Source organism: Palaemon carinicauda, unplaced genomic scaffold, assembly GCF_036898095.1.
Source record: "Palaemon carinicauda isolate YSFRI2023 unplaced genomic scaffold, ASM3689809v2 scaffold242, whole genome shotgun sequence".
NCBI classification, from domain to species: Eukaryota; Metazoa; Arthropoda; class Malacostraca; order Decapoda; family Palaemonidae; genus Palaemon; species Palaemon carinicauda.
In genome coordinates this window covers 46634-65000 of record NW_027170053.1, presented here as the reverse complement: position 1 = coordinate 65000, position 18367 = coordinate 46634, and the positions used below count along the sequence as shown (strand labels likewise).

The 18367-nt window shown below is 37.5% G+C and overlaps 1 long non-coding RNA gene across 2 annotated transcripts in view; it reads left to right on the top strand.

The window, feature by feature from the left end:
• LOC137636158 (uncharacterized) overlaps positions 1-18367 on the top strand; it is a 40106-nt gene that overhangs the window by 3266 nt on the left and 18473 nt on the right. Inside the window, exons 1-2 of one of the 2 annotated variants that reach the window (XR_011042972.1) lie at positions 6041-6196; positions 17473-17624. This is a non-coding gene — a long non-coding RNA (uncharacterized lncRNA). Of the gene's footprint in view, positions 1-6040; positions 6197-17472; positions 17625-18367 lie in introns of those variants that run through there. The other variant, XR_011042973.1, reaches the window with a different exon arrangement.

Genomic DNA, 18367 nt, shown 5'->3' with positions numbered 1-18367 from the left:
AGAGAGCGTGCTAGAAATAGGAATGAATGGCGAGCGATTGTGACGCAGTTCCGGTAAGCCCTGCTGCTTCCTCCGGTGCCTTAGATGACCGCGGAGGTAGCAGCAAGTAGGGGACTCAGCAGTATGAAGCTTCATCTGTGGTGGAAATGTGGGAGGTTGGGCTGTGGCACCCTAGCAGTACCAGCTGAACTCGGCTGAGTCCCTGGTTAGGCTGGAGGAACATAGAGAGTAGAGGTCCCCTTTTTTTTTTTTTTTTTTTTTTTTTTTTTTTTTTTTTTTTTTTTTGTTCTTGTTGATGTCGGCTACCCCCCAAAATTGGGGGGAAGTGCCTTTGGTATATGGATGGATATTAGACAAAGATTAAACCATTTATAGCATATTAAATCCCTTTTCAATATGAAGTGGAATTTGATTCTCTCTCTCTCTCTCTCTCTCTCTCTCTCTCTCTCTCTCTCTCTCTCTCTCTCTCTCTCCTCTCTCTCTCTCTCTCTCTCTCGATATATTATATGGGTTTAATTCTCTAATATTTAGTTAGAATCTTATTTTTAAAAAAAAATGAGAAAAAATATCTATAAGGTATAAGAGCGTTGATATATAAGCTATTGTATATATAAGGAATTCAAGAGAGAGAGAGAGAGAGAGAGAGAGAGAGAGAGAGAGAGAGAGAGAGAGAGACCGTTACTCGTGGTGACTGGCCCAGAATCTGTTTCGTTTCTTCATTTACTTCGACACCCGAAGGCCGAAGGGGGCGGAAATCAGCTGTCTCTTTATGTCCTTATTTCTTATTAGTTATAATTCATTACCTTTTTATTGTCTACCTGAAATATATTATTTATATTCGAGAATTCTATCATTTCTTGTTGTTGTTGTTCTTGTTGTTTCGAGTTCTCTTGCTTGAGGGTACACTCGGGCACACTGTTCCATCTTATATCTTATTTCTCTTCCTCTTGTTTTATTAAAGTTTTTATAGTTTATAAAGTTATATCTATTTTAATATTGTTGCCCTTCTTAAAATATTTTATTTTTCATTGTTCCCTTTCCTCACTGAGCTATTTTCCCCGCTGGAGCCCCTGGGCTTATAGCATCCTGCTTTTCCAACCAGGGTTGTAGCTTAGCAATTAATAATTAGACTCTGTACCATGGTTTTCCACTGTCTTGGGGTAGTGTTCTCTTGCTTGAGGGTACACTCGGGTACGCTATTCTATCTTATTTCTCTTCCTCTTTTTTCTTAAGTTTTTTATACTTTATATACTTTATTTTAATGTTGTTATTGTTCATAGAATATTTTATTCTAATTGTTCACTTCTGTAATATATCTATTTCCTTATTTCCTTTCCTCGCTGGGCTATTTTTCCTGTTAGGGTCCTTGTAGGACTTATAGCATCCTGCTTTCCCAACTAGGGTTGGAGATTAGCTAATAATAATAATACAGGTATTCTTGCATGTCTAAAACAAGCCCATCTCTCTCTCTCTCTCTCTCTCTCTCTCTCTCTCTCTCTCTCTCTCTCTCTCTCTCTCTCTCACACACACACACACGAAGGTAAGATATTTCATTCATTTATTTTTATTGTTATTATTATTCTTGTTTTTATTATTATTTATGGGTACAAAATATAATGATTCAGGGCGCAGTTAGACAAATTTGACCCCAATATATATATATATATATATATATATATATATATATATATATATATATATATATATATTATATATATATGACAAATCTACTTTCCTCTGTCCGTGTATATATATATATGACAAATCTACTTTCCTCTGTCCGTGTTTCATTCCATTGTCTAATTTCAGTCATTAACATTGTTGTTTTATTGGCCTCCTGTTTATTTACGTATAATATGTATTATTGCTACAATACTTTTCAGGGGAAGAGGTATGGGGATATATATATATATATATATATATATATATATATATATATATATATATATATATATATATATATCACCAGATGCACAACATTGTGTTCGAAAAGTGGTTCCCTTCGCAACTCATTCCCAATAATCCCGCATTGACTGTTAATAGTCATGTATCGTTAAAAATAGATGAATAAATATACCTTCAAAAGGTAAGAATTGTATTAAAAGATGATACATATAATGCCTATATCCATACAGCAGTATTTACTTTATCCATTAATACATAGAAGGATATAAGATATATGCCAATAATACATATATAGGAAGGAATAAATAAAATAGGCTACTTAATAAGAACCCAACCTTTAACCATGAGCCCCAAGGTCTTAAAAGCAAAACTAATCCTTCCCCACCCTGTGTTAATCCAGCTTAATTTCAGGTGTTCTTTATTTAAGAGTTGAAAACACTTCCTTTCGCTTGAAATATTCCGTTTCCACCACCACCGTTCACACACACGTATGTACATACATGTATACCCGTACACGCACACACACGGTTGAGCATGTCATTCTGTTTATTTGCTTGTTTTATTTATTATTATTATTATTATTATTATTATTATTATTATTTCGGGCTACACATACGTTAAAGAACCAGAGTGAATACAAACTTTACACACATATAGGTATGTAAATATTTACATACACACACATTATATATATATATATATATATAATATATAATATATATATATATATATTATATATATACTGTTTATATATATATGTATATATATATATATATATATATATATATATATATATATATATATATATATATATATATACACACACACACATATATATATATATATATATATATATATATATATATATATATATATATACATATATATATATATATATATATATATATATATATATATATATATATATATATCAAACAACAAATATAGCCATTTCTAGTCCACTGGAGGACAAATGTCTAAGACATGTCCTTATTCATGTCTGGGGTTTGGCAAGTTCTTTTGTCACCCCACTGGCCAACTGCGGTTGAGTGATGGTGGGAGATTTTTTGTCTGATCGCTCACAGCAAACCAACCTAGTATGGGTGGCTTTGGCTCTTCTTATAGCATAGCTATCTTGGTGATACGCAAACCTTTTCACCACGTTAAGGTAACCAAACAGAAAGGGTATATATATATATATATATATATATATATATATATATATATATATATATGTATATATATATAATATATATATATATATATATATATATATATATATATTATATATATATATTTAACATCATTCGTTTGTATCTATACTTATATACATAAGTTCGTACCTGGATTATTTTTCCTTACAATTAGCTTCAGAAAAATAAATAATAAAAACAAAAAATAATTTATTCACAAGTAAAATTACTTTAATTTGGAAACATAATCAAGCCAGATGTTAAGATAACAGATATTATAAATAAAATTGAAAAAAAGCCAATAATATTTCTTTCTCTTGGTTTAGATTCTTCATCAAAATACTTATAGTCTGAACTTTAAAATTCTTTCATATAAAATATAATTTTTAGAGAATATTACTACAAAATACCTTTATATCATAGAGAAATATGTATTAGATGAAATTAATGTTTAATTTGGCTGTAAAATTAAACATTATGAAGTAGTTTTACTCATCTTGTTTGGTAACACGAGTGGTAAAGCATTTTCCAAGGATGATGGTGACGTGGCAAAAATAGAATTTGGTGTTATGGCTTATAAAACGTTAATAAGCCATTATAAGGCAATGGTAAGTCTTAGAATATAATATGATTAGTCATTTAAGGATATTCTAATCTAGAGACAGCTATATCTAGGTGAAACATTAAAAAAATTGAGTTTTCTTGTCAGCAGACGAATTTATTTTGGGAAACGAAACTAAATTATTAAAATATCACTAATTATCTAATTTCATTTTTTAAGATATTGGTCGTCTATTCTAATTAATGATTTATCGATATATATTATTCATAATAGGCTTGTGATCTCAAAAAAATTCATGGACACAGTGATGGTATGGCCACCTGTTGACTGTAAAAGTAAATAAATTAAAACAAAGAAAGGTAATAATAGTTGCAACCTTGTATATCAAAGAGGCTATTTTATGCAAGACATACACTATTTATTCATTGCAATGTAAGATGAATATATTAACAAATAGTGTTACTTTTCTTTGGAGTAATAGTATATTCAATTGCTTAGAGGAAAACTATTTAAAAATTGGATTTAAAAAACTATTAGTAACTTTTGTATCTGAGAGTATTCATTGAAATACCTATTGTCTGCCTTATAAATTTCTTCATATAAAATATATTTTTTTGTATAGTAATAATACAAAATATATTTATTCCTCGTAATAAAAGGTCCTTAGATACTAATAATGATCTATTTGATTGTAAAATTAGAAATCTTAAAGGTGTTTTGCTAATCATATTTGGTAAAATAAATAGCAGAGGGAATTCTGAAACAGAGTCAGCCACTTGTATTACCAGAAGAAATGAGCAAAATACCTTCAATATTTCTAATTTTACAATTAAATAAGGCTTTAATGATATCTAAAAGAATTTATAACTTTATATAGATATATTTTGTATTAGTTCTGTCCATAAAATATATTTTATCAATATGAATTTCAAAACTTGAACAATAGCTCTTTTGATGACTAACATGGACAAGTATAAAGTTGCTAGAAGTGGCTAGTAAATTTTCTATTTAAGTTCTCTTCTCAGTATTTATCTTCACAATTGGATACATTATAACTCCAAATAAAAGTAAGTTTATTTTTTAATATATTCGCCCTATATTGCAATGATACGATAGTGCAAGTCTTGCACAAAATACCTTCTTTGGATATACAAAGTTGCAAGAATAATAAATATGGATAAATCATTAAATGGAATATAGGAACATTAGTATCAAAATTGAAACTGAAATTTACATGATAGAATGGGCCAATTTATAAGATATTCTTTTCTTAATTTAGTTTTGTTTCCCTAAATAAATTCGTGTGCTAATAATAAATCTCTATTTTTTAAGGTTTTCATCTGTATATAGCCATCTCTAGGATGGTATATTCATTAATGATTAACTGTATTCAATTCTAAGACTTAAAATTGCCTTTAAAATGGTATATTAATGTTTTAAAAGCCATAATACCAAATTATTTTTTGCCACATCACCATCAGTATTCTGAAAATGCTTTTTCACTTGTTTTACCAAACAAGATGACTAGAAACCCTTCATGAGTTCTACATTTACAGTCAAGTAACACATAAATGGGATATAACACATTCCATTTCTTGTATATAATTATATATTGTTGTGTTAGTTCACAAGAGAATATATTTTATATGCAATAGTTTTTTTAATGACTGAACAAGAAAAAGGCAGCAAGCAGTTTTAACTTATTTATATTAATTTTTATTTTAACAATTGAATGAAATCCCGAGTATAAGTTAAAGTAATTTTATTTAGTATATTCGTCCTATATTACTGTTTCCACAATATATTAAATATAGTTAAATCATTTAATAGAATACACGAACTATATTCTAAAATGAGAACAAAACTCATCTGTATTCTAGTTTATATATTCAACTTTATATTCCAAAGTAGATTTGTTTGCTATTATTATTATATTATTATTATTATTATATTATTATTATTTTTATTATTATTATTATTATTATTATTTTTATTATTATAATTATTGTTAATATTGTAAGAAACACTAAAGGAGAATTAATGAAAAAGACTATTAAATATCTTGAGATTAGACTATAAAGAGTTACTCAAGTTAAAATTATATAAAACTATAAAGAATAAATAATAATATTAATAATAATAATAATAATAAACTCTTAAAATAAGTCCCAAATTCCTGGAAGAGCCGTTGTTAAGATGAACTGTTGACAGTTGGAAGTTCCTGGAACAACATGGCCGCCATAACTGTTGGTTTTCCAGTCACTTCCAGACTTCCAGTCACTTCCAGTCGTATTTAAACGGATCCCACTTAACGTCAGTTATTATCCTGCCCAAAATTGCATCCTGTAAGTGATTTCATCAACTGTTTCATGGTATACATACCATCCATACTGCCAAAATAAGTGTTGTATACATAATGTACTGGAAGTTCCTGGAACAACGTGACCTCCATAACTGTTGGTTTTCCAGTCACTTCCAGTCGTATTGAAACGGATCCCACTTACGTCAGTTATTATCCTGCCCAAAATTGCATCATGTAAGTGATTTCATAAACTGTTTGATGGTATACATACCATCCATACTGCCAAAATAAGTGTTGTATACATAATGTATGAATATCTATCTATTTGAAATTGGTAGTTAGTTTATGTGACTTATTTAACGTTAAATCTCGAGATGTTCTATTTTCAGTATTCCTTACTTATATAGTTTATTTTTTTTTGCTCACTAGGCTATTTCTACTTTTAATGTTAATAGGTAGGTTTACGGTTTTAATTAGGGTATATACGCTTACGATTTTCAGCTACAAAAGGTCATATTGCAAATTTTTTTGCTTTATAATTATAATAATTAATTGCTAAGCTAAAACCCTAGTTGGAAAAGCAGTATTTTCCAACAGGGAAAATACCCCAGCGAGGAAAGGAAATAAGGAAAAATAGAATATTTTAAGGTATAAAGTAAGTTACTCTTAGGGTATAGAAAAATTGCCGTTGGAAAAGCAGCATTTTCCAACAGGGAAAATACCCCAGCGAGGAAAGGAAATAAGGAAAAAATAGAATATTTTAAGGTATTTATAAAGTATGTTACTCTTAGGGTATAGAAAAATTGCCATTGTGCCAGAGTTGTAATAAGTCGAGAGGATGTCCTAACCTAAGGCTTGCCCACCTAACCTTACATTGATTGCCAAGTCTTTTCGAAAATTTCGGCTGATTCTCGGGCCGAAAATGTTTTCAAAAATTTCGGCCGAAATTCGAGCCAAGAATTTTTCCGATAATTTCGGCCGATTTTCGGGCCGAATTTTTTAGCTTGGTGGATATGTCCTAACCTACTGTAGGGTACTCCCTACTTAACCCACTTCATTTGCTGTGTGTCCTTTATCATAAGGGATCGCTGAAAATGGTAAATATTAGAAATCGTAGAAAAAGACATGAATTAGTAGCAAGGGTAGAATGTAAACTTGGGGGCAGAAACTGAAGACCTCTCATTTCATTCTTTGCTGTCCAGATCTTAGCGACGAGAAAAGGAAAATAACCCTTTTACCCTCAGGCTATTTGGAAATTTCCAACCCTTAACCCCCAGTGGGTTATTTTTTTCCCAGCACATTTTGCAGTATATTTTTTTAAAATTGCTCTAACAGCCTTAATTTTTGTCATAGAGAGGTCTGGTTGGTCTCATTTTCTTGGAAAATGCCTGAAGTTTCTCAAAAAATTATCAAAATTATGCAAAAATAAATTTAAATAGCATTATTGCAAAAATGTACCGGTACGTCCATGGGGGTAAAGGGATGAGTTTTGTGAAACGTACCAGTACGTCCTTTGGGGGTAAAAGGGATAATAAAGAACTACAGGGTGGTTGTGGCCCGTGTGGTAACGTCCCTGACTGGTGAACTGGAAAGGCGAAACTGAACTGATACTTTAATTTCTAGCCAAATACGTGAACCATATATTTTTCCAACTCTACCTTGTGTTTTATGCATTTCTGACGTTGATTATTGGGGAAAACCACCCATTCATGAGTTTTTGGACCCCCATTATACAAAGACAATTACAGGGGACACTATAGTCCATTTCTTTTAGCCATGCATATTTGCACCGACTCGCGGCGGTGCCCTTTTAGCTCGGAAAAGTTTCCTGATCGCTGATTGGTTAGAATTATTTTGTCCAACCAATCAGCGATCTGGAAACTTTTCCGAGCTAAAAGGGCACCGCTGCAAGTCGGTGCAAATATGCATCGCTAAAAGAAATGGACTATAGTCAGAAACCGTGTTTTTTTTTGGGGGGGGGTGAGGAAAGGCCAAAAATGAGTGATTTGCAGCTATAATAATGGTCAGAAATACAAAATAAACACAAGATACAGTAATCAGTTGGATAAATATATGGTTCATGTAAGTGGATGAAAATTAAAGTATTACAATTTTCTATGATTCACTTAACGTCCTAATGATGGTTTTTGGTCTGCCACTGCTCACTTTGGTTGCAAATAAACGTAATCTTGCTGCTCCTATGTTCTGGCAAGCGGTATGTGGATGTGCTGTGTACATCACCCCTGGGGGTCACTCGGGGATTTTTTTTTTTTACTTTCACCTGAGCCGCAAATGCTATACACTGAACGGAGAGCATTTTCATCCTAATCAATTGCCGATATATGATTAGATTACACTAAATTTTGAAATAGATTGTACTTTCCTCTTGGTAGATGGGTTTTCATGATGGTAGTACAGTATAGTTGAAACAAAGTTAGGGTGGAAAAAATTGGCTGTTGTATAACAACATCCGGGAACTTCTGCATAAATATTTGGAAGCTAGTAATTGGTTAAAAAACCAGGTAATAATTACGTTATTGGGGTAGTTTGTAGCGCTGCGGCCAAGCGTCCTAATTTGCTTATTATCGCTCTGACTGTTATCTTGTATAGAATAAAAACGTTTATTAATGGTCTACGGATCTTAAATATGTTCTGTAAGGGGGGGTCCGGGGGGCGCAGCCCCCCTGGTTAAGGCCACGGCTTTTAGCATAGGTTAGGTGGGTTTTTTAAGTTAGCTTCTCCCGTCGTACTCGTAGGTAAGGAGTTGTGTAAGGCGGGGGGGGGGGGGGGGGGGGGGGGGGGGGGGGGTCCGGGGGCAAAGCCCCCCTGGGTAAGGATACGGCTTTTAGCATAGGTTAGGTGGGTTTTTTAAGTTAGCTTCTCCCGCCAAAATCGTTTTTAGAACGACGGCCACAGTTTAGAATATTCCCGTTTTCTACGGGATCTGGCCGTCACCCTACAAAGGCTCCTGTTATTGTAAATACACAGAAAACTCCCCTATCCACTTGGAACCAACGCATGTGCAGTAACTCGCCATCAGTCTCTCAAATGTAAACAATGGCCTCGGGGAGAAAAATATACTTCACATTTTAATCGATGGACACATAAGTTATAGCCCAGACCCCATTAGATATAGTGAAAAAGGCCAAGCTAGCCAGCACTCGTCCATTACTTACACTGAATTCCAGTTTCCTAAGTAATTAAAGTATCTTATATTAACCCTGAAAACAATGAAACGTGTATTTTTAAACATCTGACTTAGTCGGTGGATATATATATATAGCTTACGTCGCTGACGTCACGACAGAAAATTCAAAACTCGCGGCAATCGCAGATTGGGTAGCTAGGTGTACTACTAGCGCCACCACTCGCCAGGTAACTGGAACCATTCCAGGAGTCCTCAGATCTTCTCTGCCGCCATTGCTGGCGACATCATTGGAACATTCGCTCGTTATAACCTTCGATTTTTGCAGTATCTTTGGTGAGGTACTTTTTTTCTTTTTTTGGTTAATTGGCTTTCGCTTGATTGGATTTACTTACGGATTTTCTTGAACCTCTTTTGATTTGAATTATTTTGACCTTTGCTTAATTAATCTCTCTGGAATTTTCCAAAATGGCTGCTGGAATTTTCCAAAATGGCTGACCCTTCCCCAGTTTATTTGTACTAAATGTAGAGGTAAGATTTGTCAATTAGGGGATCGATGTGATGAATGTGTATTATCTGAAAGCGAGTGGCTGGATTTTGATCGGTACACTCGAAAGTTAGAGAGAGATAGTCAGAAGTTCTTCTCGATCTTGAGAATTTTCTTCTCCCCATGTCCCTGAACCTAATCCTTCCTCTGTAGTCGTAGTTCATGAACCTCCTACTGTTACCGATGAGCCTTCACTTAAGGATATGATGAGTGCTATTCAAGCCCTTGGTGTTAGGGTTGAATCGCTTGCTACGGACAGAAACCAGCTTATGTCCGATGTGAATGCTTAAAAATGCCAGTGTTAGTGCGGGGAATGTGTTCAGTGCTGTGGAGGGTGCGTCTGCTCGTACCTGTCGTTCACCTAGCCTAAGACCTCTTTCAAGCTCCCCAACCCCTGGGAGAAGGAATGTCGATCGGCAAAAGGGAACGAGAGGCGTAACCACACGAGCAGACATCCCCTCGAGCGTTTCTTTTGACATTTCACGAAACGCTCACCCTCACCATGGGAAAGGTGAGGTTAAGTTTACCTCATCTTCAGATGACGTTTTAGTCAGTAAAAAATATAATCGCGACTGGCGTCAAGTTTCCAGACCTCAAGAGGAAAATGATCTCAATAGATCAGAGTTATTTATTGCCTCAAAGACCTGGCTGTAGTCATTGAAGCAGTCCAGAGCGATTGCCTTCTTCTAAAGACGATGTAGATGATCCCCTTTCCGCAGTTGAACCTTTGGAAGACTTATCAGAGGAAGAAGAGCCTAAGACTGCACAGCATTCTTTGGACCTTAAGAAAATAATGAAAGTTTTCACGGAGGAATTTCCTAGTCACTTTGTTCCTGTTACTCCATGCTCCTCCCCTTCAGAGTTCAAGCTCCTATTTTTACAAAGATGATGCTTTCAAGATCATCTAAAAGAGCTTTAAGATTGTTGGGAGACTGGATGCAGTCCGAGAGAAATCTAGGCAAGTCGGCCTTTTCCTTCCTCCCAGCTAGACTAGCTTTCAGGTCAAGTGTGTGGTACGATACAGGAGAAGTTCTCGGCTTGGGAGTAACTGCCTCTGCCCAGGGGGACTTCTCAAGCCAAGTAGACTCTTCTCGTCAATTAGCCATGAGACATACTAAAATTTTCTGGACGACTTCGGTACTCGATCATCTTCTCAAGGGCGTCTTCAAAGCCTTCGAAGTTTTCAACTTTCTCGACTGAACTCTGGGAGCCTTGGGTAAGAACGTTTCTTCTTTTAAGAACAATGATAGTGTTATTCAGATTATGTCTTGCATGGACAAAGCTGTGAGGGATGGCCCTTAACGAATTAGCAGCTCTTTTTACGGCTGGAGTTCTCAAAAAAAGAGCTCAGATGTTTTCTTTCCTTTCCACGGGGGTCACCCCTTGTCAGAGGTCTGAATTACTGTTGGCGCCGCTCTCTCATTCTCTGTTCCCACAAGATCTTGTGAAAGAGGTTGCTGCATCTTTAGCCCAGAAAAACACCCATGACTTTGTCTCCAAGACGGCTCGGAAAGTACTTCCAACTTCCTTTTCTAGCAGTAAACCAAAGGTTGGTACTCCTTTGTCTAGATTTATTCCTCCCTTTCGAGGTAGACCCGTCAGTAGGGGTAACTCCAGACCTGATGGGAGAAGAGGAAAAAGGAGGGGATCAAGATCAGGTCGAAGCAGAGTCTGCTTTCGACTTCAGACAGCAGTAGGGGCCAGACTGGAGAACTTCGGGCAGGCTTGGGAGAGAAGGGCTGAAGGAGGGATATAAGATTCCTTTTGTAAAGAAACCCCCTTTAGTTCAAGATTCAATAGACCTCTCTCCCAGATACCGAGAGGACTCAAAGAGACAGCCGTTGCTTCTACAAGTGTCCCACTTGTTGGAAAAAGGGACTGTAGAAAGGGTACAGGACTTGCAGTCTCCAGGGTTTTACAACCGCCTCTTCCTGGCTCCAAAGAACTCGGGGGGGATGGAGACCAGTCCTAGATCTAAGCGCTCTCAACGCTTTCATTCAGAAAACAAAGTTCTCGATGGAGACTCCCAAAACTGTGCTAGCATCAGTAAGGAAAGGCGACTGGATGGTTTCTTTAGACCTCCAGGACGCCTATTTTCATATCCCTATACATCCGAGCTTCAAATGTTACCTGAGGTTCGTTTACGGTAGGAAGTCTTCCAGTTTCGGGCCTTGTGTTTCCGCCTCAGCACCGCTTCTCTTATTTTTACAACGCTCATGCTAAATGTGGCACGCTTCCTGCATTCGACAGGTATCAGAGCCTCCCTGTATCTCGACGACTGGTTACTCAGGGCGTCTTCCTTCAATCGCTGTCTGGAGGATCTCAGAATGACATTGATATTAGCAAAGGAACTGGGTCTTCTTGTCAACACAGAGAAGTCCCAACTGATCCCATCCCAGAAGATTCTTTATTTGGGGATGGAGATTCAGTCTAGTTTTTCAGGCTTTTCCATCATCCACAAGGATAGAGCAAGCCCCCCTAAAGATTTGTCTTTTTCTTGAGAAAATAAATTGTTCTGTGAGACAGTGGACGAGTCTGCTGGGAACACTCTCCTCACTGGAGCAGTTCGTCTCCCTAGGAAGACTAAATCTCTGCCCTCTTCAATTTCACCTCAACCACTATTGGGACAAGGAGAAGGGCTTAGAGACAGAAAGTATTCCACTTCCAGTCTGTCAAGAGTTGCCTACAGTGGTGGAACGACACAACCAAACTTTAGGAAGGCCTCTCGCTAGCGCAAGGGAACCCAGACCTTGTGTTGTGTTCCGACGCTTCGGACTCGGGGTGGGGAAAACTATTAGCAGTCCTATTGGCCCTTCAAGGTTTCGAAAGGTTGATTCTGAACAAAGTAGTACAATTAAACGCAGACAACACCACAGCGTTGGCCTACATTTCCAAACAAGGCGGGACCCACTCGAAGTCCCTTTACGAGACTGCAAGGGAGCTTCTAGTTTGGGCGAAGGAAAGGAACGTCGCCTTACTCGCAAGGTTCATCCAAGGAGAGAGGAACGTGATGGCAGACGGCCTCAGCAGAAGAAACCTAGTCATTTCCACGGAATGGACACTGCATCAGGAGGTTTGCAAGAAACTTTGGCAGATTTGGGGTCGTCCGTCCATAGACCTATTTGCAACCTCGAGGACGAAGAGGCTTCAAACGTACTGCTCTCCAGTATCAGATCTAGAAGCAGTCCACATCGACGCTTTCCTGCTGGACTGGTCTCGCCTGGATTTGTACGCGTTCCCCCCCTTCAAAGTCCTGTACAAAGTCTTACAGAAGTTTGTCTCTCACGAGGGAACCAGATTGACTCTAGTTGCTCCCCTCTGGCCATCAAGAGAATGGTTCACTGAGGTACTTCAATGGATGGTGGACATACCAAGAATCCTACTTGAAAAGGTTCCATCAAAACCTCCAAGCTCTACGTCTTAACTGCCTTCAGACTATCGAAAAACAAGAGCTAGAGGCTTATCGAAGGAGGAGCTAGAGCAAGGAGGACCTCTACCATCAAGGTCTACTAGTCAAAATGAGTGGTTTTTTGAGATTGGTGCAAAGTCAACTCAGTTTCCTCATCCAGTACCTCTCAGACCCAAATCGCTGACTTCCTTTTACACCTTAGGAGAAAACGCAAGTTTTCCTCCTCTACCATTAAAGGTTATAGGAGCATGCTAGCGGCCATTTTCAGGCACAGGAACTTAGACCTCTCTAACAACAAAGACCCTCAAGACCTTCTCAAGTCCTTTGAGACTTCTAAGGAGCGTCAACTAGAACCACCAGCTTGGTATCTGGAGGATGTTGTCCTGAAGTTTCTTATGAGTGATAAGTTTGAGCCCTTACACTTGGCCTCTTTTAAAGATCTCACCTTAAAGATGCTTTTCTTAGTAAATCTGGCATCAGCTAAAAGAGTCAGTGAGGTTCATGCTTTTAGCAAAAATATTGGCTTCAGTAATAGTAAGGCTATATGCTCCTAACAGCTTGGTTTCCTGGCCAAGAATGAGAGTCCTTCCCATCCATGGCCATGGCTGAAGTCTTTCGAGATTCCAAACCTTTCAGATGTGGTTGGTGAAGAAATGGAGGAGGTCCTGTGCCCTGTAAGAGCACTTAAATTTTATCTAGACAAAACTAAAAAATTACGAGGCAAATCTGAAGCTCTATGGTGTTCGGTCAAGAAGCCCTCCTTACCGATGTCAAAGAACGCCTTATCATATTTTATCAGGCTCTTGATTAGAGAGGCTTACACTCACTGCGGTGAGGCAGACCTTAAACTGCTGAAAGTGAAGACACACGAAGTCAGAGCTGTGGCAACTTCTATGGGTTTCAAGCAAAATCGATCCTTACAGAGCATTATGGACACAACCTTTTGGAGGAGTAAATCTGTGTTCGCTTCACATTATTTAAAACGTGTCCAGACTCTTTACGAGGACTGCTACACTTTGGGACCATTCGTAGCAGCGAGTGCAGTAGTGGGTTAAAGTTTTGATTAGTGGCGCTGCAAAAAAGTGTGAATAAGTAGCATATGTCACAGTGGTTTATAACCCTTTTACCCCCAAAGGACGTACTGGTACGTTTCACAAAACTCATCCCTTTACCCCCATGGACGTACCGGTATGTCCTTGCAAAAAAATGCTATAAATTTTTTTTTTTTATATTATTGATAATTTCTTGAGAAAATTCAGGCATTTTCCAAGAGAATGAGACCAACCTGACCTCTCTATGACAAAAATTAAGGCTGTTAGAGCAATTTAAAAAAAAAATACTGCAAAATGTGCTGGGGAAAAAATAACCCCTTGGGGGTTAAGGGTTGGAAATTTCCAAAGAGCCTGGGGGTAAAAGGGTTAATCTATTGGCTCACAAACCAGAAATGCACCACCCTGGAGCTTGTGATCCATTGTCGTGTGATCAGCCTTTTATTCTCCACCAGGAGTAGACTCTTGCACCCGTGAAAGCACATGCTAGGAGAAAAAGACGTATTGATGATAAGCCTCCCAGAAGAGCATAGACGCACTTCTCCATCATGCGCACATCCGGTCCCTTTCCTCACACCATTGGAAAATCCTGGATGTGCAAGCAAGAGGCACCCATCAGAACTTCATATCTTCACTTTGCAGTTAGGGGAGGACAGTTTTAAGTGTATGAGGGACGCAGCTCACCCTATATGCTCTAGGGCAAGGGCATAGATGCTATTATCGCCACTGAAAGCACCAAGGTTCAGGGGAAAGTACAGACACACTCCCATTAAAAAAGTTTATCGCTCAGATAAGCAGATTACGCCAGAGAGAGTGGCACATAAGGGGGGTGTCCAGTAATCCTTGTAATCCCATTCTTCTGATACCTACATAATTCTGTTAAATTATTAATATTGTTTTAATGTTTATAGTTTTCTTAAAATATTTCATCTTAATTTTATATTACTTCTATGTTGTTTTTAACACTTCTAGAAGGCTAAAATTACTGGCTTACAGTACCAAATGCACTCATTGCACAGTCTTCACGATGTTTACAATGACCTCGAACCTCTTGGAAGAGGCACCAAGATCAGTAATTGCTAATCCACATCTCCACCCCTTCATTTTAGAGGCAAAAAGGTGAGGGATAGGAAAGCCACGTTTTCCTGAAGGAAGAACACGTGTATGTCTCCAAGAGACACGCTCTTTCGATTTGTGGTACGACGGCCCCACCTCAATCAGTGGCTGAAAAGCAACCGAGGCTTGCCTCCTTAGGACACTGAATCGCAGGAGCCTGTCGAGTAATGCCCTCGGAGCCGACTTTGAACAAGCCTAAGGAAGAGTAGTCATCTTTTGCTGGGATGGAAGCCATATGTATGGAAGTAGCCGCAATGTCAGCCTTGCAGGCGACTTCCTGGAGTGACCAGTGGTCCGGTACTATGTCATATTTTGTGATATCTGGTGATCTAATTGATCCTAAAATGCTCTATATGAGGAACTAGTTCTTTAGGGGCTGAAAGCAGTGGAGTTTTTAGTGCACCAGTGTGCCTACCTGTGGAGAGACTGGATACTAAAATGCAGGTACGCAGGTATTGTCAAAGTCGCGTGACAAGTTAGCCCTTTTACCCCCAGGCTATTTGGAAATTTCCAACCCTTAACCCCCAGGGGGTTATTTTTTTCCCAGCACATTTTGCAGTATATTTTTTTTAAATTGTTCTAACAGCCTCAAAAAATTATCAAAAATATGAAAAAAAAAATTTTTATAGCATTTTTTTGCAAGGACGTACCGGTACGTCCATGAGGGTAAAGGGATGGCTTTTGTGAAACGTACCAGTACGTCCTTTGGGGGTAAAAGGGTTAGTATTCTGGAGAAGTTCTCCACTGAAGTGGAGGAGTAGGATAGGGCGAGTTGGGTCTCTCCTCCTACAGGAGACCCGCTACCTTGTAGCAGCCCCATCCTACGGCTACGTCTGCAGAACCGATGCAGTTGCAGGAGAGAGTGAGACAACACTGTAATGGCCCTTGAACCTACAAAGGACCGGTAGAGGTGGTCCAGACCTTTTTATTATTATTATTACTACCCAAGCTACAACACTAGTTGGAAAAGCTAGATGCTATAAGCCCAGGGGCTCCAACAGGGAAAAATAGCCCAGTGAGGAAAGGAAATAAGGAAATAAATAAATGAAGAGAACAAATTAACAATAAATCATTCTAAAATAAGTAACAACGTCAAAACAGACATGTCATATATAAACTATTAACAACATCAAAAACAAATATGTCATAGAGAACCTGGTCAACAAAAAAGCATTTGCTCCAACTTTGAACTTTTGAAGTTCTACTGATTCAACCACCCGATTAGGAAGGATCATTCCACAACTTGGTAACAGCTGGAATAAAACTTCTATAGAGTACTGCGTAGTATTTTGCCGAAGACCTCCCAAAAACAGGGGAGGATAAGGCAGGATATAATGCTCCCCCTGCCTCCTACAGGCAACTACCATTAGCGCTACTGCCAGCACCTTGTTAATTTCTGCAACGGGCGTTTCCAGCTTTCGCCGAAATCATACCCAGTACTAAAGGACTTGGTTTTGTATAGCTAGGACAAATACAAATTAATTTTAGAATTTGTGATATTAAATGTGCAGAATGCATAATATTTTCAACCTTGGAGTCAGAGGACATATGGTACACTGAAGTTATCTGAATAATTTAGAATTTTGTGTTTTTGTATGTATCAAGAGTAAAAATAACCATAACACATAAAACGTTAAAGCCTTGTGACAATTATTGTGTTTTAACCCTTTTACCCCCAGGCTCTTTGGAAATTTCCAACCTTTAACCCCCAAGGGGTTATTTTGTTCCCAGCACATTTTGCAGTATATTTTTTTTAAATTGCTCTAACAGCCTTAATTTTTGTCATAGAGAGGTCAGGTTGGTCTCATTCTCTTGGAAAATGCCTAAATTTTCTCGAAAAATTATCAAAAATATGAAAAAAAAATTTTTTATAGCATTTTTTTGCAAGGACGTACTGGTACGTCCGTGGAGGTAAAGGGATGAGTTTTGTGAAACTTACCAGTACATCCTTTGGGGGTAAAAGGGTTAAAACCACCTGTGACATCCACAGACTTTTTCTTTTGCTATATTTTGACATAAATATCTGGTAGAGACATCATGGCTATAATTTGTGCACTTCGATATGGTTACTCATAACAGTATTTTGTTCTTTGTGATCTCATTATCATTCAGTAATAGATATTTTTCATGTATAAACAGCTAGTATGTTAATTACAATACAATATACAGTATTGTAAATTGTACTTCATCCATTAGTTTTGATTTATGCATTAAAGTTTTACTTATATACTTTTCATTCTTTAGGGAGGCACCGACTACAGTATCAGCAATCATGGCCGGATGTTCGTGCCGTAATCAAGACCAACACGATGGCTTCATCCCCCAGTCAGTTTTCTGGCATTCCTCAATCCTGACTTCGTCGTACCATCTTCCTATACTCTAAATGAGGTTAGAATGTGAGTCACAATATTGTTGTTAATCTTTTAAAATATTTTATTTTTCCCCGTTTCCTTACTGGGCTATTTTCCCTGTTGGAGCCCCTGGGATTATAGCATTTTGCTTTTCCAACTAAGGTTGTAGCTTAGCAAGTAATAATAATAATACTGGATTAATGACAAAAGGCCAGAAAGTATCATAAGAACCTTTATTGATGGGTGGGTCACATTTTTGTAGCACCATGTAAAATACTTTCTGATAATGGTGAAGAGTTCCAGAATGGTAAAATGAGAAGAATGACTGAAATGTGGAATATAAAATTGATGTGAGTTGGCCAGTAGCTTTGAGATGGGTGGTATGCGCAAGAAACTGTTTAGTAAATAATGTAGGACTTTTGCCTAATCAGCTAGTTTTTGTGGTAGAAATCCTGCTCTACCAAACTTAGTCGGGGAAGAGACTTCAAATCCCGCTAGCTTAGAGATAAGTGCGGGAGAAGCGGTTGTAAGGGGTACATTAAATGCAGTACACAAGGCTAGACAGGCTTTCATAAAAAATGAGTCTTGCAGCAAACTAAGAATTGCTTTAAATAGAAACGTAAGAGAACATAAACTTGTGGAGGTAGTTGTTGGAGATGAAGAGTTTTATAATAGAGGGGATGAAAGAAAATGGAGAGGGCCTGCTGAGGTAGTAGGAGTGTCAGGTTAGAGTCATAGTAAAACATGGTAGTTCATTGAGAGAGATGTTTAGGATACACATTACAAGA